Genomic DNA, 25,754 nt, shown 5'->3' on the forward strand with positions numbered 1-25,754 from the left:
TCTTTCTTAGAAGTTTGAAGGGAAATCAGTACAATGGGTAGCTTCCATTTTTGCCCTTGTGGAGTTATTTTTAATAAAAACTATTGTTTTCCATTTTGCCGTTGTGGATTTAAAAATAATAATTTCACTAATTTTTAAGAAAATAAGGAGGTTAGATTGCAAATCATAAAAAATCGGGATAAATATAAATTAGGAAAAAAAGACATATGTGAGAATGTAAAATGCAATTCACTCGTTTGTTCTGAATATACTGAGTTTCAAACTTTATTTCAAAATTAATTAGCGATCCATATGTTAGATACACTTAAATAGATTTACCGACTATAACATATAAATAACATATAAATATGACCTCATAATATGAATTATTACATCATTGAATATTAATTAATTAGTAAAAGAAGTTGGTTTTATAATAAAAAAACTATTATAATTTGTATCCCAAATTTGAAAAACTATTTTGAACATTTTTCGATTAGTTACTATTTTAAATAATGGGCATGTCTAGGTATATTTAACCTTATAACAACTACAATGGCTTTTATTTGAGAAAAATAAGTAGACTAATTTTTTTTTAGAAGTTTCAAATAAAAGGTAGAATTGAATGTTTGGAAGGTCACAATCTTAGCATCACATTCAAGATTAGCATGATGCAGATCAAGCAAGTCCATACCCGAGATAACATCAATATTTTCCATCCCCAAAATAATCGGTTATACCCAAGTATCACACCCGACCAAAGAAACAAGATAAGTTCGATGCGCTCAATCAACCAGCAGGGATTCAACCATGAATAGGCAGAGCCATGTAACCAGACATTAATTCAAACCCAACAACAAACTAGGTAGCCACATCCGAGAAAGTAGATCACAGATCAAACAATACAGAGATAGAGCGATGGCAAATTGGGAGCATACACGTGATCATAAAATCATAAGTCTCAGCCTCAGTACTACATCTTAGCTACGACCAGCTAGAATACTACCTCTACCTCCATCCTACAGAACTCAAGTACCCCTTAAGTCCTTCCACCATTAAAGTTTTGAGCTCTGCCTCAACCCTTATATGGAGGCACGTGTTCCCTTCCTGGAACAACTAACAAAGGATAGATAGTAAGGTCATGGATGAGTCTGTATAGGAACTTTTTAATTATATGACCTAGATCCGCACAAGTGAAGCAATATCTCGGCACATACAACTGATGTTGCATAATATATAAACTATCATATCTACCTCGACTAGAGAAATAAGAACCTCAAGCTGAATGCCCTCTCTCAACAATTTTAAATTATTTTATAATGAAATGAGTTTAGTTATGTATTAATGAGTTTAGAAGAGCCAAGGTAAATGTTTCTTTCATAATCTCTTTCAATTCTATGTTGTTTTAGCATTCCAACTCGCATACTCGTACATTTGATGTACTGATGCAGTAAGCTTGTATCGTATTATGATGCAGAGGTAGGCAACTATGATCGGCACCCAGCGCACCATTGATTCAATGAGCATCTCAGAGTCATTTGGTGAGCCTCCTTGCATTCGAGAGGAATCCTTTTTCATTGTTTTCAATTTTATTTTCAATTGTTAGGATAATCAGGGTCTTTTCCTGACACGCACATCAGTAATTAGAGGCTTCATAGATAGATAGTTAGTAGTCAATTTTCTTTACATAGTCATTTTTTATGTACTAAGACTTGAGTTGCCAGTTGGCTAAGTTGAATGTTTTATTTTAAAAAACGTTCTAAGTTATCTTTTAAATAGTTGAGTAAGTGCATTTTAATTCTTATATTAATTCTTTGAATCTTCCACAAGATTAAGAAAACCAAGCTAAGGATTCTCTTTGGGCCTTGCAATGGTCTTCGAGTGTCCGTCACGCCCAGGACGTAGGCTCGGAACATGACAGGTAAGCAAAAAATTGTAACAATGTTGATTAAGTTGGGAAAGCAAGACTTATAGTTTTTTTTTTAAAAAAAAAAACAAATTACTTTGTTCCATAATGTATATAAACCTTGAACTCGGGCTAGAGCAGATGTTGGTGTTATGGTCTTTTCACTAAGTAGAAATCCATGTTCCTATGGTCCCACAAGTAAAGAGAAAATTATTGAAATTTTTTTAGTGAAAGTAGAGTTCACCATAATGTTTATGCTTCGGAAAAATCAAATGACTTTTGAGGCATTGAAAAATCTCCATAAAAAACTACAACTATTTGCCGAGCAAGAAAAAAAATGAATACTAATGTATAAAATTACATATGATTCCTCACAAATACCTCTAGATGAACACATGCTGGAGCAGAAGCTAACAATTAAGTTGCAGCTGGAGATAATTAAATTTTAAACAAGATTTATCATTTTGGTAACACACAAAATCAAATATTGATTAAACAAACAATCTTAGCATAACTGACTCATATGTTACTAACACACTCTTTTCATCATTATTCTTATACAACCTATCAAACAATCCTTTATATTTTTGATGATAGGTTCTCCTTTTTTGGTATAACTCTTGTATATGACGAGTTGAACTTTGTTTTATTGATGAAATTCATTTCTTCATTAAAATTATGAACAATCAAATTCAACAAGGGTAGGAGTTCAACAGGTTTTGTTATGAACCATTTTTTCTCATATGTTTATGTAACCCATTTTTATCCAACAAATTTTTGGGTAGAATTGGACAATGACTCATTTACTGATTCAATCCATTTTGACCGTCCAAATTTATAATTTTCCAATTGAGTTAGCCAGTAGTTTCATACATTTGCAACCTCAACGTCCACAATAGTATGATATTTTTTTGTGGAGAATATAATGCATGGATTGTTTATAAGGTTAATTATTAATGAAGAGATTGTTTTTCGGTGATTAAAAGTTTAGAGATTATTATACATAAATTAATTACTTACAACGAAAGAATATTGTTGTCTTTAAACAGTTATTATCCATATTGCTAATGCACATTTTTTTATTATGAAACAGGTAAGATTATATTATCCAACATTAAGGGCACGCTAACTAATGCCTATATTTTTATTCCACATTCTAATCAGCATAAAATAATAATTTTATTTTTAACTATTCGTAACTACAATTGTATAATTAATGGGGCAATTATAATAATTAATTTAGTTTGCGGTTAAAAGAAAATATGATTAAAATTAGTAATGGGTCACTTTCACAACTTCTATAATTAGTCATGTATAATAATTATTGTAATAAATAATCTTTAGAAAAGAACTTTACCATTCTAAAAAGATAAATCTGTAGAAAAGAAAAGGATTGAAAAATAGAATAATAGGAAGACAGAAACTTATGGAGCTGGCAAATGGGAGAGGAAAGGATTGAGAATTCTGTAAATCAAGACCTTTCTAAATATTTATTTTATGTTTATGGGTTGGATAATATTACTATATTATATAAAAGAGAATGAAGTTGCTTACATGAACATGAAAATTGGATTGATGCACGGTAATGTGTTACTATTATGTCTTTTAAGATTATGTTGGTGGTTGTCCATTGGGTAATGATTGAGAATGATCGTCATTATATAAATTAATAATTCAGGTTGAGTTACGTAGTATATTATTCTTTATAAATAATTTATGTTTGGTACACCGTGTTTCTGTAACTAGGTGATTTCAATTTTTAAATATTATTATTATGTCATCATCTTATAAAATAAGTTTTGATATAGTGATATAGATAATCAAACATTAGGTGTATTTTATTATATGAATTGCATTAGAGTTATGTTATTTGGATGAATTGAGACATAACCCTATGCTTGAATATTTAGGAACAAATGAGACTTTGATATACTAGTTGATATCAACAATGTAGAAATTTTACTAAGGATTTGGATGAGTTTTTAGTATAGGCTAGATATATAGTAATATGGATGTCTATGAACTCGTTTGCTTATGATATTGTATACTTGATATATTGGAAACATTATGATGCATTGAGAAAAGGATAAACATTGCGGAATTAGATTGCTTGACTTCAGTTCTTCTGTGAATGTAAGTTATGACTTGTTCTACGTGATAGAGAGAATCTTAATAGTGATTGATAGTCATTGAATAATTCTATGGAATTCTCTATTTACTTAATTGTTGTGGTTTCTATGATCATGTGTTTGTGATTGGTTTATGATCTCCAGACAATGAAATTCATAAGATTGAACTTATTTTATTAAAGTGATTTCTTGACTAAAGAAGATTTAGTGAAATAGTGTTAATGAAGTGGAAAGTGATGAAAAATGATGATCTAACATTGTTGTTGGATCGGGTGCCAAGAGGTGTCACGATAGTTAACTCATCATTATTTTTCGCCTTAACACTTCATTTAAACTTTCACCAAGTCTTCTTCATTCACGACATCACTTCAATAACATAATTTCAACGTTATGGATTTCGCGGTTTTGAATTACACACCAATAACAAACAACACATGAATCATCTAAACCACAACAATTACGTACGTAGAAAATTTCACCGAATCACTCAATGACTATCAATCACTATTAAGAGTCTCTTTATTACATACAATAAATTATAACCTACCTTCATCGAAGAAAACCAAGCTAATCCCCTAATAATTTTTCTTTCCTTAATGCCTCATAACACTTTAATTTATCAAGTATACATTATTCATAAGCAAACACGTCTATAGACATCCATATTACTGTATATCTAGCATAGCTAAAGAACTACATAGCTAGGATTCAAAATTATGAAGGAATCTATAATAAAATATGCTAAAAGTCATGACGAAATGATTTGGAACATCAATTAACTATTTTATAATCTGCTAAAGTTCAAAGAACCCTAGGTGTAGTTAATATTATGCCTCAGAACACTCTAATTTATCAAGTATACAATATTCATAAGCAACACGTCTATAGACATCCATATTACTATATATCTAGCATAGCTAAAGAACTACATAGCTAGGATTCAAAATTATGAAGTATTCTATAATAAAATATGCTAAAAGTCATGATGAAATAATTTAGAACATCAATTAACTAATTTATAATCTACTTAAGTTCTGGAAACCCTAGGTCTAGTTAATATTAAGGGAATCTATAATTTATCTGAATTATAGGAACCTAATGGGCGAAAGAAATCCACTAGTTAAATCCCACATACATAGTGTCGAATTCCACGGAAATTTTTTTTGATGTCAGGACTGTAACATATGGAACATTGTTGCCTTCTTGAACTAGGGCGTGGTCGCCTCTTTCTTCTGTTTACTCTCTAAGTTTCTATTTTTTTGTGAATGATCTAACTTAGGTAAGTTCTAGGTATGTTTGTAGGCTAAAACTTACAAAAACAATGTATTTTAGGCTCAAAATAACGTAGTTTAGGGGTCCAACGAAGTAGAAAAAGAACAAAATAACTATACTAAAAATCTGACAACAGTTGACCACGACCACTTCCATGGACCGTTAAAGGGACCACGGATCGTGAAGTTGGTCACGATCCCTGGTCTAGTGAACTCTTGTTTCTAGGGGTCTGTTTCGTGGGCCCTACCACAGACCGTGTGAAGGACCAAGGCCATGAAGGTCCCCCTTGTCCTCACTTAGTATTGTGGATTTAAGGCATAGTTCACGGGTCATTCCACGGCTTGTGTGAAGGACCACAGACTGTGAAGGTCCTTGTGGTCTTCATTTGGGCGTGGGGGTCTAGAGGCTAACTAAGGGGGAGCTACTGCCTTTTCTTCACGGACTCCCCCATGGCCTGTCATAAATACCATAGCTCGTGAAGGGTCCCGTGATCTGGTGAAATCTCTTGGGAATCCCAACTCCCCACAACGGGCAGGTCACCTAACATGGTCCTTGACAGGGCCTGGTTTATCCTTGCCATGGTTCATTACTTCGGGTAAATTTCCGAAATTTTTTCTTAGGTCTCGTTTCCGAGGTGTTACAATGAACGAAGGGATTGTTTTTCGGTGATTAATAGTTTAGAGATTATTCTACATTAATTAATTCACTACTATGAAAGAATATTGTTGTCTTTACATAGTTACTATCTACATTGCTAATGCACATCTTTTTTATTTTAAAACATGTAAGACTGTATTATTCAACAAAAAGGGCATGCTAGCTAATGCATATATTATTATTCCATATTCTAAACAACATAAAATAATACTTATATTTTGGACTATTTGTAACTACAATAAACTAATAGGGTAATTGTAATAATTAATTTTGTTTGTGGTTAAAATAAAATAATGTTGAAATTAGTAGTGGGTCACTTTCACAACTTTTATAGGTAGTCATGCATAATAATTAAGGTAATAAATAATCTTTAGAAAAATACTTTACTTTCTAAAAATATAATTTGTAGAAAAGAAAAGAGAGAAAAAGAGAACAATAGGAAGACATAAACTTACCGAGCGGATAAACGGGAGGGGAAAAGATTGAGAATTCAGTAAATCAATACCTCTATAAATTTTTGTTTTATGTTTATGGGTTGTATAATATTATTATATTAGATAAGAGAATTAAATATCCGACGTCAATAAGAAAATTGGATTTATGCACGGTAGTATGTTACTATTATATCTTTTACCAATATATTGGCGCCTGTCAGTTGGTGATGATTGACAATAATTATCATTTGATAATCAAATCATTAAGGTTTAGTTAGGTAGTATATCATTCTTTGTAAATAGTTTAGATTAGGAAGAACTTGTTTCTGTATCTAGGTGATATCAATTTTTTAATATTATTATTTTGTTATTATACTATAAATTAAGTTTTAATATAGCGAGATAGATAATTAAGCATTAGGTGTATATTATTAAATGAATTCCATTAGAGTTATGTTACTTTTATGAATTGAGACTTTACTCTAGGCTTGAAAATTTAGGAACGAATGAAACATGCTAGATTAGTTGATATCAAAATTTAGAAATTTGATTATGGATTTGGGGAGTTTTCTTGTATAGGCTATATATATATAGTAATATGGATGTCTACGAACACGTTTGCTATGAATATTGTATACTTGATAGAATGGCAACGTTTTGATGCATTGAAGAAAGGAAAAACATTGGAGAAAAGCATGGTGTAGGAGGGAAAATAAACTGTGAAATGGAACTAATACCTTTTCAAAAAATAATCGCAAGGTCTTTCTTTTCCGGTGATTAAATATTTCTTTTTTAAAATTCATTTTAAATTTTACAATTATCGAAACTCCAGGTGTATTTTAAGAGGCATTAACTATTTTTTTTGGTTTAAAGGTGGGCAAGAGCCCATTTTTTTATTATCATAAAAGGTGCCAACAAAATGAGCGGGCCCAAATGAGATCCGGTCCAGTAAATCACTAGCGAAAGAAAAACCTAAACTTAATAGAGAAACTAAGAAGAAATCAAGTCTAGACAAAAATATTAGGTTTGATGCTTGTAGGAGGAGGTCGTTCTAAGATTTTTCATCGTCTTTGAGTCGTTGTTCGAGAGTTCGTTGAAGATAATCTTAGGGAAGCAACTCCATTATGGTAAGCTCAAGCATAAACCATTTCTACTACATCTCTGTCTAACCTTAATTCTCTATGCAGCATCCTCTCGTTGACGAGCTAATGAGATGATGCATACCCCAAGTTTATTCCTAGAGGTATGTAAATAAGAAAAACTTCTTTACAGACTTCTTATCTAGTGATTATCAATTCCTGCTTTCTATAAGCAGAAAAATGGGGCTCGATCAACCTAGATAATATTAGTAATCCCTCCCCTTCAATCCATTAGATATGGATTGAACCCCACATAGCATTAATACCACCATCTACATTTGTATCTACGAGAAAAAAAATAATGTACAAGATTGGATCTGAGCATAAAACTGTATAGAACCAAAACCATACTCATATGTGATCTGCATAATTGGGAGTCGAAATGTCCATCTATACTCATAGGTGAACATGTCAATAAACTATGTAGCGGAAAATAATATACAAATTCACTGGTCCTAGTTTTTTTAATCATAAGAGACACCTTAAATCTCTCACCATGTACATGATACATAACCAATAGAATCTAATTCAGACAAGGTGAAGAGTAGATGACCAGCTACTAGATAATTTTTTATTAACAACCACTGAACCTTCAGAGGTATGGCGTGAGTTAAAACACGCTTAACAAGATTTCCTTATCCAAAGATGAGGGATGCCATTTTTATCTGTATCGATGATTCTTCTACTTGCAACTGGTATTTCTTGAAATTGTTTACATTCAAAAGTACGTTCAAAATTAAAATCTAGGTTAGTGAAACAATCTGCAAGAGTATTTCCCTCCCTTATGGTGTATTGTACTCTTGTTGTCATCAAAGCTCTCGTTCTGTTAGTAGAATTGACTTCTAAAGTCAAACTCAAAGGAACAATCCAATCTCCATTCAACATATTAATCAATTATAAAGAAACAGATTCCAATATAACTGGTGAAAAAACATTCTCCAAACAATATTTATGTCTTTCCTTCAAAACCATATCCTCAACTACTATGTTTTTTGTGTCTTGGATCCTAAGCCTCATTGCTCCGACCAGATCACCAGAAGAATCCCTAACATAAAATGCAATATTGCTAGGGCCAGGATTACCTCTTGATGCCTCATCCGTGTTACATTTCCACCATCCCAAAGGAGGTGGACTCCACCTTACCACCCTAGATGTTAAATTAGGCCTGAAACTGTCTAGCAGAGAATCCATCTGAGGCCAATAATTTGGAGTATTTGGATATTTAAATTTTAATGTAATGAAATTTTTTCTTGTGTTGGAAATATCCAAAATAATTCTATTAATAGAGTTAGAACACCACCATGTAAAATTGTATTTCTCTTTTTCCAAAGAAACCATAAGATGACATACGAAATTGCATCAAATCCCACCATTTCAACAAAACTTGATTCACCTGAACCCATGGTCCCTAAAGACCAGTTGCACTAGCAAAACATCTTGATACAAAATCTACCACTTGTCCTTTTAGAAATAAGTGATCCACAGTCTCATTAACTGGAACCTCACAGCAACCACATAAATGAGAAATATTAGGATTCCATTGTGCCATTAAGGTAGAAACTGGAATTTTTTTTCCATACCTTTGAATCTAAGAAAGAAATCTTAAAAGGGATGTACACATATCTTCTTATAAAAATAAGTTTCCTCCTCTCTCTTTCTTAGAATATTCCAAAGCACTTCTGACGAAAAATTGGCCAGAACTGGTCCTTGTCAACAATGGTTTATCACTGAAATCTGACTGTCTAATTTGATCCCAGGAATATTTGACATGATGCATTTGTATTTTCTCGTAATCCCAACAATATTTATTGATATAGGTGTTAATATCTGTCAAATTGCGGAAGGTTTACACTTCTATTAGTTGTTAAATAGAGGGCCTAACCAGTCCAGTTATCAAACCATATTGAAGATGTGCCACGTCTAGGTTCCCACCAAGTATGTTATCCAATATATCCCTTTTCATCAGCATATTTTTCCGCAATTGAGATCCACCGCTCCATTGTACCACACTAGGGATTTGCTTATTACAATATTTGTTCCAGATGATATTGTCCCATAAATAGCTCTGAGTTCTGAACCTTTACCCTAATTTAGCACATAATGCTTGAGATATCTCAAATGAAGACCTAAAACCAAGACAACCCTCTTGTTTCATCAAGAAAACATCATTCCAAGCAGCCCAGTGCTAGCTCTTTCCTGATACTTTATTACTCCAATAGAATTCAGCAAATACACTATGGAATTATTTGAGGACACATATAGGGGACACAATAGAAGAAAAGACATGAATGGGAACACATTGCAAGACACTTTTGATTAGAACTTATTAACCTCCATAGGATAACATATATTTTTCCTTTCCATGATTGTAATTTTTATTTGGCCCTTGTAATAAAGTCAGAGTAATGCTCCTTCCTCTTCCTGGTATGTGATATAGGACACCACAAATACTTGAGTGGAAATTTCCCTCTACTTAAACCTGTACACTCCTCAACTACCAATACTTCAGCAGCTACTGTATTTTGATGCATAGAGAAGGCATTTTTATCCTTGTTAATTTTCTGTCCTGACTGAATTTTATACTTCTTTAAAATTGACATGATTTTTACTAGTAAGTATCTATTAGTAGATGCAAAAATAATAGTATCATATGAATAAGCAAGATGGTTTATATTGGTATTCCATTTTGGCATTCCATACCCCCGAAATAGATCATCCTCAAATAAAGAGGTTAAAGACCTTGATAATACTTCAGCAGAAAGAACAAATAGGTCAGGAGATAGTGGATCACCTTGTTTTACCCCCTCTATTACAGTGAAAGCAATCTTCGTAATAATTTCACCTCCAATTCAGAAAAACCCATCTTCCTTAACACTTTCATCATAAAGAACCAAGATACTATATTATAAGTCTTTGCCATATCAAGCTTAATTCCAACATTATAAGGCTTACCCCATTGATTTTCCTTATGTGTGTCACAATCTCTTGTGTGAGGAGAACATTTTCAATAATGCTTCTGCCTTTCACAAAGCCAAATTGATTTGCAAAGATGGTTTTAGGTAACATACCATCTAATCTGTCATGAACAACTTTAGATAGTGTTTTGTTGATAAAATTACTCAAACTTATTGGCCTCAAGTTGGCAAAGGTATTAACTTGGTCTTTTTGGACAGTAAGATCATGTTAGTATGAGTAATAGACTTAGGGGCAGTATTACCAATAAAGAATCTTGAACTCTTCAAACAATATCATGTCCTACAATCTCCCATCAACATTGGTAAAAATTACCATTTAATCCACCAGAACCTCGAGCACTATCTTTTTTTTCAAATTCAAAACAACACTCTTTACTTCCTCCATATCAGGATCTTTACACAAACCAATATTTTCCACTTCTATAACAACAATAGGAATATCTCAACAACAGAGAGGATTTAGCATCTCTATCTTGGTGAAACGAATCCTCATAGAGTTGAACATCTTCAGCAACTACCTCAGTTTCTTCCACCAACCACTCCCCTTGTCTATTAAGATTTCTGTTTAGTTGAAGTTTTTTCCTTCTACGATTAACAATGCTATGAAAAAATCTAGTATTACTATCTCCATTTACAAACTAGTCTTACCCGGCTTTCTTTTGCAAAAGAACTTCCTCAAAATGTAAGTACTTTATATACCAAGCCTGGCCTCAACGCAATACTTCTCTGTCGTCAAATACTTTTTTTTAAAATTATAACAATATCATCCCTAATTAGCGGCTGCTGAATAATATCACCGTAAACTTCCTTTCTCCATTTGGTCCAAGGAGATTTGACCCTTCTAATGTTTTCTTTAAAAATAAAAAATGGATTTTGTAACACATCTATACACCAATTTTGCCTCACTACATCAATAATTTGATCATGGTCAGTCCAGGACATACGAAACCTAAATGGTTTCCTATATGTATTCGTACCCTCTTTCATGATCAATAACATAGGAGCATGATCTTATCATGTTCTTGTAAGATGTTAAATTTCATAAAATAAAACCTATGTTGCATGTGGTGATTAGAGAGAATCCTATTGATCTTTAAAAATAACAATCATTTCCAACTATTCTATTCCACTAGGTGAAAGGGGTGCCTTTTAATTGAATCTCTGATTAATCACAACTCTGAATACATATTTTTAAGTCTTCATAATCAATATATTGAACAGGCAGTCCACCAACCTTTTCTTCAACATTCATTCCATTTAACATACACTAAAGTGACATTAAAGCTATTAGACTGTTGTTGTTGGTTTAAACACAGTTTCAATTGTTGCTCTATATCCATCACCACGGTAACATCAAACTCTAAACTAATGAAACACCAAATGTTTCCATTGCAATTTGCTTTCACTAGTGGCATCTTTAATCTTCTTCTATATTTTTTGCTTTATTTGATATGTTGAGATTGTTCAACCAAGCCAATAATAGAAAATTTATGAAAATTATGCAGCATTTTCACTCTATGGAAAGCTTGTTGGGACTTTACTTACCAAATGTTCCAAATTAGAGCTTTCATAAACTATTAACTGATTTATTTCTACTGGGATACTTCCTGATTAAATGATGTAGATCTCCATTTCATTGCTTCTTCTCTCTTTTGGAAGATTTAATCAATCTTGGAGACACATTTGCCTCAATAGGCAGATTGTATAGATTTTTTCTTCAAAACAATCATTATCTGGAACCCCTATTGCTTGAGCCTCCTTTGTGCTATAAATAACCCCGTGTTCAAAATTATGAGCGACAATATCATGCAAAACCTTATGAGGGGATACAATTTGAATAGCATCTACTTGGTTAGGGATGCTAATTAAAGCTTGCTCATGACAAATTTTCTCCTTATGATACTTTTGGTCACCATTAAAGTTTACTACCTCTCTGTTCACTTCAAATTTACTTGCATCAACTATGTTTGCATCCTTCATTGTGTCAATATTATCAACTCCGACCTCTGCAGAATTAATTATTGCCATGCTATCATAGACATCATCATTAATACCAAAGAGTGTTTAACGAAATATTCTTGCAGAAGAATTTTAAATAACATGTAATATTTACTTGAGAATGACGTTGAATATTACATCATTGTTAAGTTTCCACTATGATTATACTTGTCAGGTAAATTAAGTTTGGTTAGGTGATTGGAACTCTACTTGGAGGATATTTGATGTCAAATCTAGTTCGCAACTTATCAGATTTTAAGAGCCAATATTACCAAATACTAGACCAAATTCTCCTTATCATGTAGCTATAGATGTCTCCAAATCAGATTTTAAGTAATGCACATATTCTTAGCTCACATTCTAATCAACATAAAATAATACTAACCGTTAATGGATGCGTCTTATATTCTAATTTCAAAAGATTTCACTATCTCATAGAGATCTAGCAAGGTGTAACATGTATATGCACCAATCTCCCTTGAGTTGGAACCATGACAGAACCTTAATGAGTGCATGAGTGTTATGGTTGATCCATCACTTTCATTGTTCACTAGTTTAGAAAAAGTTTCAATTGATTTACTAATTTAACAACTCATAATATCATAAATATTATAGATGAAACAAAAAAACATACTTTATTTCATAAGAACTCCAAAACCTTCTATTTTATGATATAAATCATCGTATAAATGGATGATTGAAGATTAACGACAAATGACCTAATAACAAAGACAAGCACTGATCATATTAAAATATTTGATAACTAGCTAAGTATTCTCCAAGTATAACTCCAATTTCAAGAACTCCAATTACCAACTCTATGATAATTATGAGTTCAAGAGCTCTCCTCTCAGGGGCAACATTTAAATCAAACTTCAAATGCTCGACCAAAGTAGCACTTTTTGTTTCTTCTAGAACTTCCACTAACCGCAACATTATTACCAGCTTTTGATCCTCCGTGTGTTTATGTGGACGTATTTCTGAGCCGGCGTGCATAACCTTATAAATTAGTATTTATTTGTTTTTTTATTCGTTCCATGCTGGGAAAACTTTATGGAGATTTTCATTGCCTCAAAGTCATTTGATTTTACCTCAACATAATCACGTTGACGATTCTCTAGTTTAATTTTTTAAATTTTATCAATTATTTCATCTATAATTGTGGAAAATACATGGTTTTCCGCAAGTATAGAATAGATAATTGATAAAATTTTCAATGTAAAAGTAGAGGATCTCAAACATGATTATGCTTAGGGAAAATCAAATGGCTTTGTAAAGAATTACAAATATTTAATGTAAAAAACGAATACTTATGTATAAGATTATACACCCTGGCTCAGAAAAACCTCATGATAAATACATCGAGGAGTCGAAGTTGACCATTAAGTTGAAGGTGGAGAATGATAAAGAAGAAATAAGGAGATGCTATTTTGGTTGAGCATCTCAAATTTGATTTAATTATTTTCTTTGAGCCTGAAGAGGAGAGCTCTTCATCTTATGATTAACATTGAATTGGTAGTTGGTGTTGTTGAAATTGGAGGATCCTGTACCAATGATCGAAGTAGCTAATAGTTGGGCAGGTTGTGTTGTGACCCATTATTTATCATATGTTTTTCCAACCCATCACAATCCAATAAATTCTTTGGTTGGATTGGACACTGACCCATTTAATTGATTCAATCAATTGTGACCGGCCAAATTTAGTCCAAATTAACAATTTGCCAGTTTAGCTAACCTGTAGTTTCATACATTTGGAAGCTCAACATCCATTATGGTAGAGATGATTTTCTATGTAGAGATTAGTAAAATTACTCATGCTTGGTACGGGAACTTAATATCATGGAATATATAAAATAATACTTAAAACATATCAGCCCCTAAAACTAAAACACTATATTTTCTTACATGAAAGATTAATTAATAATGTAAAGAAAAATTAAAGTATTACATCTTATCATTTATTTTTAATTAAATAAGTATTGATTAATGATGGTATAAATACATACCATGATCCGTAATATAAGCAATGGTGTCACTGGCCGCTCAATATGAGTAAAGTACAAAAATATTTAATTGTGAAGAAGAAGAAGAGGTTAAGAATTTTGATTGGTTTAAAATGAGAGAAAATCCCTCTATTTATAGGCAATAAATTATAATGTGAATAGAAATTTATTGTGTCTTATAAAAAAGATTACAACTATCTGGAGAAGTTGCGAGCCTTTAGAAATGTCACAACCTTTAATAGAAGTCACAACATTTTGTACAAGTCACAACTTTTCATTAATGTTGCTACTTATCATAAAAGTCACAACTTTTCATAAAAGTCGCAACTCTTCATTAAAGTCGCAACTTTTCGTAAATGTCACAACATTTCATGAAAGCATAAGTCTAGTTTTCGATATAAGTAAATTAAAAGTGAATTCTGGTTTGTGTTCGCACCACATGGGTGGGCCTAAGTTTCACTTTTAAATATATACTAGGTAAAATACCCGTACTTTGCAAGGGATTGAACTATTTTACTAAGATTACATATAATAATTCGATAATATTTAGTTTTTCAATACATACGCTACAGTGTCAAGAGCATTTTTTCTTAAGGCAAAGCATTCTCTAAAATCATAAAGGGCTATATTTTTTTTAACTTTTATTTTTGTTATACAAAAATTAGGAGTTATAGAGAGATTTTAAGTAGAAAAAAGAAGTCTAAGAAAATATCCATGCAAATACTATTAGAAGTAAGGAAAATTTCTAAATTCGAAAAAATATATAAAGAACAACATCAGACATAAAAGAATAGACAAAAAGCCTAGAACAACAACAATCTCAGGTAAAGAGGAACATCACGTCCACACAAGAACATAATTAACTATATTCAAGTGGAAGGCTTTCGGCTCATTTCTTATGAACCTCCATCAATGTCGTATCATGTATATATTAAAAATGACCCTAAAATTGATAGTTAGTATCATAAATGTTTTTTCTCATTGTCTCAAAATAGTCATTACTATTGCTTAAGTTTTATATCACCGACCAACTAATTTGGAATTGAACTATAGTTATTGTTATGTTTATATTATGCAGTTACAAATGATTAATGCAATTATGAACAAAGCAGTAGGTGTTATCCATATGGAACTGTTCATAACTGGATATTCTAAACTAAAATTTTGACACATAACATATTAAAATCTCACATCATAATTTTGTGAGAATTTGATCTCACAAATATCTAAAAATAATAAAAAGACGACCTTACTTTCCTAACAATCAAGAAGAAAAAGACATGTTGCTTAATATATTTTTCAAAAAGATAGTCGATCGGACTATATCAAAGTTTACAGTTCACAAATTTAATTGAAAGAGTTTAGAAAAGTCCCCAAAATAGAAAAAATAAATTGCAATAGATATGCGAATCATTATGACTTACAATATAATATTAAGCTTCATGAAATAGGAGGAAGAAAACTTTGTAAAATGAAACACACTTCATAATAAGGTTCATTAATGTATTTTAATTAGGCTACCCTATAGTAAACAAAAACCTACAAATAATAATGACAGAAATAAAAGTTTTGTTTATTAAAGAACCAAATATAATTAATTCAATCATTTCAGAAATGTTGTGAGTTGTGGACATGAGAGGTGCAGGAGTAGTTGTGTCGCATTGATATTAAAATCAATTTTCATTTTTTACATGAAAAAAACTATAGAAATGGACAAAACATAAGATAAATGTTCAATCATCTTTGCTATATTTTAGCGTTAAAAAAAATCACCAAAAGAACAAAAAGAAATTGGTATAGTTACACGAATCAGTATGACTTAGAGTAAAGTTTAATCTTCATGAAATATGTGAAAGAAAACTTTGAAGAATGAAACAAACTTCACAAGAAACTTAATTAATATATTTGAATTGGACTACCCTATGGCCATAAAAAACTACTAATAATAGTGACATGGTTCCCTATATTTATAGACAACAAGTTGTAGTATAAAAAAAATACTTATTGTGACTTATCGAAAAGATCACAACTCTTTTGAAAAGACACAACTCTTTGGAAAAATTATAACCCTTCGGAAAGGTCACAACCTTTAATAAAAGTCATAATTTTTCATAAAAGTCGTAATTCTTCGTAAAAGTCATAACTATTCATAAAAGTTACAACTTTTTATTAAAGGAAAAGACTAGTTTTGGAAATAAATACATTAAAAGGGAATTGTGATTTGTGGTGGAGCCACGTAGGCGAGCATAGGGTTTTCTTTTATATATGTATATGATATGATATGATATGATATGATATGATATGATTGTAATGGATGGGTTGCTTATAAGGTAAATTAATAAAAAAGAGATTTTTATTAAATTATTAATAGTTTAGAGATTCTTTTACATTAATCAAATAACTACTTTGGAAGAATGTTTTTGTCTTTAAATAGTTACAATCTACATTGCTAATGCACATATACTTACTATACATTCTAATTAACATAAAATAATAAAAAACATTAATGGATGTTTTATATTCTCCTTACAAAAGATTGCACGATCTCATCATAGAGAGATAGCTTATGTGTAACATGTCTATGCACCAATCTCTCTAGAGTTGGAACCATGCGATAAACTTAACAAGTGCACGAGTGTTCTCTTTGATCAATCACTTTCATTCTTCACTAGCTTAGAAAAGGCTTCAATTGATTTACTAATTTCGATAAACTCATAATATCATACATATTAAAGATGAAACAAACAAAAAATTTTCCTTAATTTCATAAGAACTCCAAAACCTTGTATTTTTTTGTCTAAGCAATCATATAAATGGATTACTCAAGATTAACGACAATTGACTTGATAACAAAGAAAAAAATAGATCATATTAAAAGATTCGGTCAATGGCTAAGTCTTCTCCAAGCATAACTAAAATTTCAAGAACTCCAATGACAAAGCCCATGATGTTTATGATTTCATGAACTTTCCTACTTTTCTAACATTTAAATCGAACTTGAAATGCTCGATGAAAGTAGCACTTTTTGTTTCTTCAAGATATTCCCCTACCTGCAACTTTATTTTCATCTTTTGCTCCTCTATGTGTTTATCTGGAGGTATTTATGAACCGGGGCGCATAACCTTATACATTAGTATTCTTTTAACTCTTACGCATCTTTATAGAGATCTTCCAATGCCTCATGCCCATTTTATTTGCCTTCAACATAATCACGTTGACGATTCTCCAGTTTCATTTTGAAATATTTATCAATTATTTATACTATACTTGTGGAAAAAACATTGTTTTCCATAAGTATAGAAGAAAAAATTAATAAATTTTTCAAAGTGAAAGTAGAGAATCGCCAACATGATTATGCATAAGGCAAATCAAATGGCTTTGAGGCAGTGGGGATGTTTGTAAAGTATTACATACATTTAATGAGAATAACTAACACTAATGTATAAGATTATACAGCCTTGCTCCAAAACTCCTCATGACAAATGCAAGGAGGAGTAGAAGCTGGCCATTAAGTTGCAGGTGGAGAATGATAAAGAAGAAATAAGGAGGTGTTATTTTGGCCGACTATCTCATATTTGATTTAGTTTTGTCTTTGATACAGAATAGGAGAGCTTTTAAACTTATAATTATCATGGATTTGGTGATTGATATTCTTGAATTGGAGTATACTTTACCAATCATTGAATTTTCTAATTTGATCAACCTTTGTTTTATTATCGGCTCATCCATTTATACGAGATTTTAGACCATAAAATTGAAGGTTATGAAGCTCTTATTAAATCAATTTTTTTTTGTATAACTCTTGTATACGACAAGTTTATGTTTGTATTGTTGTGAAACTCTTTGCTTGAATGAACAAATTAAATAATGGTAAGATTTGGACGGGTTGTGATGACCCATTTTCATCATATTTTTATCTAGGGCATATCAATACGACAATTTTTGGCTTTTATTGGATAATGACTCATTTATTGATTCAATCCATTTTAACCTGCCAAATTCTGTTTAATTTGCTAGCTTGGCTAACCTTTAATTTCATACATTTGCGACCTCAACGTCCATTATAGTAGATATATTTTTATGTGGAGAATGTAATGCACAGATTTGTATCAAAAAATTAATAATGAAGGGATCGTTATTTAGTGATTAATATTTTAGAAATTGTTACTTACATTGAAAGAATATTTTTGTAGTTATTATCTACATTAGTAATGCAAATTTTTTAATACCACATTCTAATAAACATAAAACAATACTTATGTTCATGGAATTCACTGAGAGCTAGCTTTGGTATTAAATGTAATGCACCAATCTCCCTAGATTTGGAACATTAATGAGTTGTAACACCTCGAAAAAATTTTGAGCTAAGACATGAATCATCCTTAGTAGTGAGTAAGTATTTGCCAAGTATTTTAAAACTTCTTAAGTATTAAGATAAATAGATATAACACCTGGCGTTCCAAAAAGAGGTAAATTGGGAATAACAAAAATCTGAAATTTGGAGAGTTAAGCTAAGTATGAGTTTTGAGTGAACTTCAAATGACCATACCTGCTAGCACAGGATGAGTTATATGTTCTAAAAGATACCATAGGAAAGCACTTTATCTTTTCGCCGCCGCCAGGTTTGCTAAGTTCCGAGTTTGGATGAGAGAGTTATGACCTTTTGAAGTTAGGTTGTCTAGTTATTGAAAGGTAGCTGAAAATAGTAAGGGGTATTTTGGTCTTTTCCATACCCAATAAGATTTAATTTATTTTTTATTAAGGTTTTAAATGTCTAATCATACTACTTTCAGTTTATAATCGTAATATACGCCTAGGGTTTTAGTGAGAGTTCAAGATGAGAAAAGAAGAGAAAAGAGGAGAGGATCAAGCTTCCGTCGAGATTCTTGCGTCTTGTTGCGGATTTTCTCCATCGGTTTAATACCTAAGAGGTATGTATGATTCCATAGTGTTGGGTTTGTTCACCCACACGGCAAAATGTTATTTTCAGCGTAATTTCATTCTCAAAAAGTTGAAGAATTTAAGTTTTTGATAGGTATTCTTGAGGTTCATTATAAATATTGTCTTGTCAGGGTTTTGATGATTTATTGATATGAATGTGATTATTTGAAGTTTTTTAGAGTGTATTAGTGTGTACTTAGGTTTGGTAAAACATGAGAAAAGAAATTGATTAAAACGGATTAGGGAAAGAAAATGAGAGGCGAAATTCTTCGAAACTTTGCCTGGGGAGAGGCTTGCACGGCGCCCCCAGATGGGCCCATGGGGCTTGGGCAACATCCCTGCAGTGCGTCCATATGCTATCTCTGAATTTAGGGGCTGGCGGCCCACGCACGGAACGCGCCAAGGTCACCTGCCCTCACTCCTTTTCTGTTGATTGTTCAATAAGTGTAGCTTCACTCCCTTTAATTCTAATCACTCTAAATTACTTCAAAAGACATAGAAATCATTCATAACATGATCATAACCATTAATTGACAATTCAAACAAGGTAACGTTAAGAGTTAATTCTTGAGAGTTATTTCGATCATTTTGAGAAAGTTTCTTTGAGTGCTTTTAAGGAGTCTTCTACAATTTCTAATAATTTTTTTCAAGAGTTAAGTGAGCATGAGATTGAGGAGAATGTATTCATGCGTCTACAATATCACCTAGATCCTTTATATCATGAACCATAACTCTTGAATTCATAATTGACATTCCAGAGAGGGTTAAGAGTAAAGTCAAAGAAAGCCTTTGAGTTCAATTGTGAATTCTTTGAGATCAACTATGCATTTGAACTATGTTTTGGAGAAGTAAGTAAGACAATGAGCAGATTCATATACATGAGTTCCATTTAGCTATGTAGACCTTCAAGTCGAGTTTTTTCATGCCCATAATTCATTATGAACTTCGTAAGTTGAGCTCTTTCAGAGATGTGGTATCTCCAAATTCTAAGCCTTTAAGTGTTGAGTTCCTAATTCCTATTTTTGAGAGTAATTCCTAATCTTGTGACTATTACATATGACATATGAAGTCCTTGAGTTCAGTAGTTCATGCTCATAATTCCGCATGAACACTATAAGTCGAGCAGTCTTGACCATAATAGGTATCATTGAGTCCTTGAGTTAAGTAGTTCACGTCCATCATTCCGCCTCCGAGTCGAGCAATCTTAGAAGATTAGTAATGTTGACTCCTTGAGTTCTTGAATTGTTGAGTTACAAGAATTGAGTTTTATGCATGATTATTGAAAGCTTTGAATTGAGTCGTTCATGTCCATAATTTGGCATGAACCCTATTTAAAAAGTCCTTTTACAAATTATATTAAAACTTGTTTTAAAGACTTGAGCACTCAGTTGAGAAGGAGTAAATTTGAAAGCTCTGTTGTTCAATGAAGTATATGGGGATTAACTATCCCCAAAGAGATTTAAAATGTTCTCATTTAAATAAGAACGGAAACATAGATTTACAAAGAGCTTTAAAACTAGTTTTTAGAAAAGAGTAACCGCTTTCTAAATAAAGCAAGATAGGAAAATGAGATATCCAGGATAGACTTTGGGCTAAGTTTTGAGCACAACTCTCAAATCGCAAAAGAAGTATATTTTAAAAGCATAAGAGCTAGTATATTTTGGGAGTAGTATTGAGCACCGATATGTGGGAGAATTCAGAGAACTCACAACCCCCATAAAACATTCATCCATCATGGGTAGAAAAGGGTCATACGTTTTGGATGAACCCTTTTCACATAGAATATTGGATTCATTAGTAGTTAAAGTCCTACACCTTTGGCTGAGTATGAGATGTTCTGGCAACGTGAATTAGATCGATGTATCGTCACTATAGCTTTATATGATAGTAGTCGGTTAGAAAAACTCCCGTAGAAGTTATTGTATTTTTATATACAACAGTTAATTGTATTTTCATATACATTTAAGATTTATATTGTATCCTTTTTATAGGCACAGAGATGACATCATGTTCTTAGACAACTTTCTCTATATTGCACTTGTTTTAAATTGTTTTATATTGAAATAAGTTTAATTAAGTATGAGGAGTTGAGTATTTCTAATTGAGTACCTTAAGTTAAGTGTCTTGAGTTTATCTATGCTTCATTGATTGAGTATCATATCTTTGAATTTGAGTATCTAATCTTTGAGTTGAATATTTTGTCCTTGAGTACTTCTGATTTGAGTAAGTTGAGTAGTTTTGAGTATCTTTAAGTGCTCCTTAAGTTGAGTAAATTTGAAAAGAGGTAAGCCTTTTTCCATTGTTATTAAGTTCAAGCTTATATTATGGTTTAGAATTTCCCTTACATGCTCGTACATTACACGTACAGAATCATTTTGTATATATCTTCTCATGATGCAAACACGGGTATTCAGGATCATCAAATGAGCTTCATCCGAGAGTTTGAGTGATCTATGGTTAGCCTTCTTGCTTCCGGATGATTTCATTTAATTTTCAGTTTAGTCATGATGTCGTGGATCTTGTCCCAACTTCCATCTGTATCAGTTAGAGGTTTCATAGATAGTATGTATAGTTGAGAAGTCTATATTATTCATTTATTTTATTGAATGTTTTAAAGATATATGTTTCCTTTTTTATAGCGAGTTGAATATATTATTTTTATTCAAAGTTTTTCATTTGAGTTGAAGTTTTGTATTTCAGTTTCATGAATTTTATTCTATTTTAAGGTTTTGCATGCATAAGTTAGTCTTCCACTTTTAGTCAGCCAGGATGAGAGTTCGCTTGGGGATCAGTAATGATTCTTGAGTGCATGTCACGCCCAGGGTGTAGACTCGGGTGGTGACATGAGTGGTCTATTTGATCCATCACTTCCACATTATTCACTAGTTTAGTAAGAGGCTTGATTGATTTACTAATCTAGACAACAGTAAACATCATTTAATGCTAAAGAGGAAAAAAACAAAAAGTTGTCTTGTATGAATAAGTACTGCATACCTTTCAAAATTGTTGTTTTAAACCTCATACAAGTTGACGATTGAAGACCAACAACATATGACTTAAAAACAAAGAAAAATTCATTATAATAAAAAGCTAGGTCGCAAGTACAGTCTTCTCCAAGTGTAACTCCAATTTCAAGAATTCTACTCTTTCGTCTTAGGGGAGAAATTTAAATCAAATTTCGGATGCTCAGTCATAATAATACTTTTTGTTTTCTTTTTTAAGTTTCTCAACCCGCAACTCTATTGTAAACTTCTGCTCCTCTATGTGTTTATTTGGAGGTATTTCTGAACCAAGCTTCATAGTCTTAAACAATATTCACTTTTATCTTTCTTGTTTGGTGTTTTTAATTGTTTACAAAGATCGTTAAATGCCTCTAAGCCATTTGATTTTCTCTAAAGCATAATCCTGTTGGCGATCCTCTAGTTTAATTTTGAAAAATTTATCAATTAATTCTTCTACACTTGTGGAACCATAGGAAAATAATTTTCCACAAGGTGAAAAGAGCATAACACCAACTTCCGCTCTAGTTCGAGTTGCAATCTTATTTGCTTGTGGAATACAATATTTTATACTTTTTTAGAAACTAACATTGCGTGCTTACTTAGACTCTTATCCATTTTATTTTAGTCTTTTGCTTATCCCTTTTTGTTATGTTTTTTATTATAAAAGGAAATTAGAAAAGAAGAAAGTAAGATATTTTTTGCTGAATAAGTCTTGAGCAATTAAAAAAAAGCATATTTTTCTCTTTTTTAACTATTTGTTTCTGCAGTAAAAATTGGAATAGAAATAGTAAGCAAAAGATTGAAACTATGTTGATTAAATTTGGGAAATCAACACTTTTAGTTTTTAAAAAAGAACAAAATACCTTGTTCCATAGTGTATATAAACCTGCCACTCGAGCCATAGTAGAAGTTAGTGTTATGGTCTTTTCACTAAGTGGAAAATTATGTTCCTATGGTTCCACAAGTAAAGAGAAAATTATTTAACTTTTTCATAATGTGAGTAGAGCATCACCATCATGTTTATACTTGGGGAAAATCAAATGGCTTTTGAAGCAGTGAAAGATCTCTAAAAAGTGTTACAACCATTTGACAACAAGAAAAAAATGAATACTAATGCATAAATTTATATACCATAGCTCACAAATACCTCTAGATGAACACATGCAGGAGCAGAATCTAACAATTAAGTTGCAGTTGGAGATACTTAAATTTTAAATAATAATTATTATTCTGGTGATAGGCATAATCAAATATTGCTTAAAAAATAATCTTAGCATAACTAATTCAAATGTTACTAATACATTCTCTTCATCATTATTCTTATACAACCTATTAAACGATCCTTATATTTTTAATTATATGTTCTCCTTTTATGGTATAACTCTTGTATATGACGAGTTGAACTTTGTTTTATTTATTAAACTCTTTCCTTGATTAATAATTAATCAAAATAAATAATGGTAGGAATTCCACAGGTTTTGTTATGACCCATATTTTGTCATATTTTATCTAACCCATTATAATCCAACAAATTTTTGGGTTGAATTGGACAATGACTTGTTTATTTGATCCGATCCATGGATCGTCCAAATTTACAATTTTTTTGGCTTGGATAACCAATAGTTTCATACATTTGCAACCTCAACGTCCACAATGGTATAATTTTATTTTATTTTTTTTGGGGGGGGGGGGGAATATAATGCATGGATTGTTTATAAGGTAAAATTATTATGAAGAGATTGTTTTTCGGTGATTAATTGTTTAGATATTATTATGCATTTATTAATTAATTATAATGAAATGATATTGTTGTCTTTAAACAGTTACTATCTACATTGCTAATGCACATATCTTTTATTTCGAAACTAGGACGACGATATTATTCAACATTAAGGGCATGATAGCTAATTCATATATTTTTATTCCAATTGTAATAAGCATAAACTTATACTTATATTTTTGACTATAAGTAGCTACAGTTATATAATTAATGGGGTAATTATAATATTTAATTAGTTTGTTATCATAATAAAATAACATTGAAATTAGTAGTGGGTCACTTTCACCACTTTTATAATTAGTCATGTATAATAACTAAGGTAGTAAATAAATCTTTAGTAAAGTACGTTATCATTCTAAAAAATAATCTGCAGAAAACAAAAGAGAGAAAAAGAGAATAATAGGAAGACAGAAACCTACAGAGCTGACAAATGGGAGAAGAAAAGATCGTGAATTCGGTAAATTAATACCTTTCTAAATACTTGTTTTATGTTTATGGATTGGATATATTATTATATAATATAAGAGAGAATGAACTTGCCAACGTGAACATGAAAATAGGATTGATGGACGGGAATGTGTTACTATTATGTCTTTAACAATATGTCGGCAGTAGTCAGTTGGGTGATGATTGACAATGATTGTCATTAGATAAATTAATAATTAAGGTTGATTTAGTAGTATATCATTCTTTGTAAATAGTTTAGGTTAGGTAGACGGTGTTTCTATAAGTAGGTGATTTTAATTTTTAAATATTATTAACTAGTAAAATTACTCGCGCCTTGCGCGGGAACTTAATATCAGAAAATTTACAAAATAATATTTTAAATCTATCAGTTATTAAAATTAAAACACTATATTATCTCGCATATAAGATTATTACGTGGTAACAAACATTAATAATGTAAAGAAAATGAAATTTATTACATCCTATCATTTATCTTTACTAACATAAACATAATTTAATGACTAAATAAATTATAACAACATCTATAACATAAGCAATCATCAGTGAGCCACTCAACAGGAACAAAGTACATAAATATTTAGTTGAGAAGAAGAAGAAGAAGAAGAAGAAGAAGAAAAAGAAGAAGAAGAAGAAGAAGAGGAGAATGTTTAGAATTCTCGTTGTTTTAAAGTGAGAGGAAATCCCTTTATTTATTGACAACAAAGGGTACAGTGCACAAATGTTTATTAATTATGACTTTTTGGAAAGGTTACAACTATTTGGAAAAGTTGCAACCTTCTAAAAGGTCACAACCTTTCATAAAAATCACATCTCTTCATAAAAGTCGCAATTTTTCATAAAAGTCGCAACTTTTAATGAAAGTCGCAACTTTTCATAAAAGTCGTAATTCTTCATAAAAGTCACAACTTTTCTTATAAGTCACAACTCTTCATTAAAGTCACAATTGTTCATAAAAGTGCATTTTTTCATGAAATGAGAAGGCTACTTTTGTAAATAAATAAATTTAAAAGGGATTTCTAATTTGTGGTGATGCCACATAGGCGGGTCAAACGTTATATATATATATATATA

At 31.3% G+C, this 25,754-nt stretch overlaps 1 long non-coding RNA gene across 1 annotated transcript; it reads left to right on the forward strand.

Moving 5' to 3' along the window:
- Nucleotides 1-7,395: 7,395 nt before the first annotated feature.
- Nucleotides 7,396-22,103, forward strand: LOC114075583. Its single transcript, XR_003575940.1, has 2 exons — nucleotides 7,396-7,620; nucleotides 21,848-22,103. It is a non-coding gene; the product is annotated as an uncharacterized LOC114075583 (long non-coding RNA).
- The last annotated feature ends 3,651 nt before the right edge of the window (nucleotides 22,104-25,754 follow it).

Source organism: Solanum pennellii, chromosome 1, assembly GCF_001406875.1.
Source record: "Solanum pennellii chromosome 1, SPENNV200".
Taxonomy (NCBI): Eukaryota; Viridiplantae; Streptophyta; class Magnoliopsida; order Solanales; family Solanaceae; genus Solanum; species Solanum pennellii.